Consider the following 3,190-nt stretch of genomic DNA (forward strand, 5'->3'; position numbering starts at 1 on the left):
ATTTCTCACAGGAGGGCCACTCTCTCTCCAATCTCTCAGTCCTGATCCTCAAGGGAAATTTACACAACACATCCCAGAGACGAGCCTATGAACTCCATTTCATCAACCTGCTGGCTACTAGAGATCAGGGACTAAACATAGACATTGGATTTTTGATACATTATAATCTGCCTGGCAACTGACTCCCCCGCCCAGCCCAGTCCCTGGCTTCTTTACTTTTCATTCCATCCAGGAAGAGCACACACCAACTGCTGCAGCTTCCTGAGCCTGACGAAGGGTTTTTGAACCCGAAAGCTTGCTTAATAACTATTCTCCAACCATTTGGGTTGGTCTAATAAAAGATATCAAATTCACCCAAGGAACCTTGTCTGCCTAAGGATTCATCTGCTTTCATCCCCTACCCCTCCAAAAAAAGTATGACCTTTTACTGCATAGCGGTGATTCTCAATCAGGGTTCTTTGAGATCCTTTCAAGGGTGCCGCGGGGTGTCACACAATGTTAGCACTATTAGGTATGCAGCCATGATTTACAAGATAAACCCAGAGATTTCAAATAGCAATCCATAGTGTGAAAAATCTGCTGTGATCTTTTTGAATTTTTTGCAACAGAGGAATTGCTCTGTTATTTTTTCTGTAGTCAAAAATGAGTGAAAATTGAAAGCTAGAATTTCCCAGGGGCACTCTCAGTTTAACGAGGGGTGCCTGAAGTCTAACAAGATTGAGAACCAATCTTGGGCTAAATACAGACAGTCAAAAAGCCTGAGGCTGAATCGATTCAATCTTCTCTGGTTAGCCTAAGCTGCGTAGATTGAACCAATAAGCAAGTGAACAGACATTCACTTTTGATTCTGGAAATGCAGCCACATGCCTGCAGTGGCTCAGGTCAGAAGCCAGGGGGTGTTAGAGCATACCTCCCTGCTGGGCTGGAGCAGACAACTTGGGCCAAGGCTAGCGTGCCCACCCTGCAAGGGGGGCGTGCAGGGGAGGTGCAAAGCATCCTTGATTGCTGGAGGACTGTGGGTTAACTTGAATCTGGAGGGGATCTGGGACAGCAGTTCAATAAACCAATTAAACCTAAATCAGTTACATCTAATCTACTACATCCATCCAGGTTTATCTTAAACCAGTTTCAGCCATTTTGAAAGTGGTTTATGTGCAATGAACTCCTGTTGTGTTCCAGATTTGAGCCGGTTTCCAATCACTTGTACCAGTTTAGGTGTAATTTCTGTCCCTGTGGTGTATAGGAATAATGCTGAATGCCTTCAGCTGGTTTGTGAATCCTCTACTGGAATTCATTGCGTTCTATGTTTTCAGAGTTACCTGAAACTAGTCCAAGAAATTGTATGCATGTAGTTGGGATTTGTACATTTGTGTATATCCAGTAAAAAGTATTATTCATGGGCATCTGTGCAGGTAGTGCTTCTTCATGTGGATTTTGTTTTATAAAGAACAACAACGCATCGATCACAGAATAAATTTACTTTTTTGATTAAATGAATCCCCACTACAGAACGAGCCCCAGATTCCCTTCCTGCAAACACTTGCACAAGCAACACTTAATTGTACAAATATCTTCAAAAGCTATTTTAAAAGGAGAGCACCACAGTCAAAGAAAAATTATTTGCAAAAATAGTGTTCTTCATTTGCCTACCTCTTATCACATGAAATCATTCTCGTTCTAAGTCTTACATATGTAACTTCATTGCAGTTGGATTTGAAATAATCAAATGCAGGTGAATTCACTAGCTAAAAGGCTTATTCCTACAGACTTTTTCATGCTTGAGCATTACTTACTCATGTGAGGGATACCATTGAAGTCAGGAGGCAGGTCAATGGAACTGTTTATGTGAATAGAAACTACCAACACAAGTAAGGATGGACAAAATAGAGAAACAGTAGTACAAACACAGAAGGTCTTTTTTGCTTGACTTAAAATATATCCCATGGATTTCATACAGGTTCTTGAGAGAAGTTTTTTGGTTGTTTTTTTTTTGACAGAAGCACATGTCCACCAAAAAAAAAAAAAGATTTCAAAATTTCAATGTTTTCCAGGAATGCAGCCATCTCAGCTACATTTTCAAAGGAGGGAAGTCGAGCCAACCATTTCATCTTCCTCCTTTCTTTTCATAAGGTAAAACTGCTTCTAATTTATGAAAAAATATTGTAAGATGTATCATAAAGATTATACAGCATTTAATGAAGAGGCGGAAATAAAATGAAAAAGTTAAAATGAGAGGTTTTGATGACATAGCACCAAAACAGTTTGATGTTATTGAAACAAAATGTTTAGATGGCCTGGTATCAATTTTTTTTTTCAGAATCTGGTTGGGTTTTGTTTTGTTTGTTTGTTTCATCAGGAAATGTCAAAATTTTGGCTTTTAATTCTGGTATGCCACCAAAAAAAGATCAAAACAGCAGAATTTCCTGAAGAACAGACATTCCACTTTATAAACAGCTCTATTTTATAGTAATATAATATAGCATTCAAATGTTACATTGATGGGGTCCATAGAAGTGCATAGATTAGAGAGATTGATTCAGTCAGTGGTTTATTTTGAGCGTTGTGGATCAAAATGTTCCTTTTTTTCGCTTCCTGCAGACTAATTAATAATAGCACCTGCCAGACTGGAATGCTTACACTTGAGCTGAAAAAAAACCCAGCTTTGCAATGGCCATATTATTTGTTGGGGTTGTAATAGCAAGGTGGTTAAAGTACCTCCCTGTACACCTGATGCAGCAGTTCAGGGTCTGCTCCAGATTTAAGCCAGATGTCAACCCCCGATGTAAATAGGAACTTGGTCATTCAGGCTGCAAAGTCAAAGGTAGCTGGACGTGAGGCTAGCCAGATCACTTCTTGGTGTGCTGTTTGCTACAGAAACTAGCCTGTTTTTAACCAGTCTAGCCCAATAGACCACATAGGTTTGGATTGACCTTGAAGTTCTTTATCTTAAATTTTACAGTGCACTACCTGCTATTATGGCAGGAGTACGTATGGATTGTTCTTTCTTTCAAAAAAAGCACGTGTTGTTGGCATTATTCTATATAAGACATTTATTCTTCCTGGGGTTGTTTCTAATTTGGAGATACGAGAGTAAATTTAAGGAGAGGAGATTTATCCAAGCCACTAATAGAAATGATTACATGGGGAAATGGAAAACACACGAAAAACTGAACGCTTAAACAGATTCTCA

Source organism: Alligator sinensis, unplaced genomic scaffold (genome assembly GCF_000455745.1).
Source record: "Alligator sinensis unplaced genomic scaffold, ASM45574v1 scaffold388_1, whole genome shotgun sequence".
Taxonomy (NCBI): domain Eukaryota; kingdom Metazoa; phylum Chordata; order Crocodylia; family Alligatoridae; genus Alligator; species Alligator sinensis.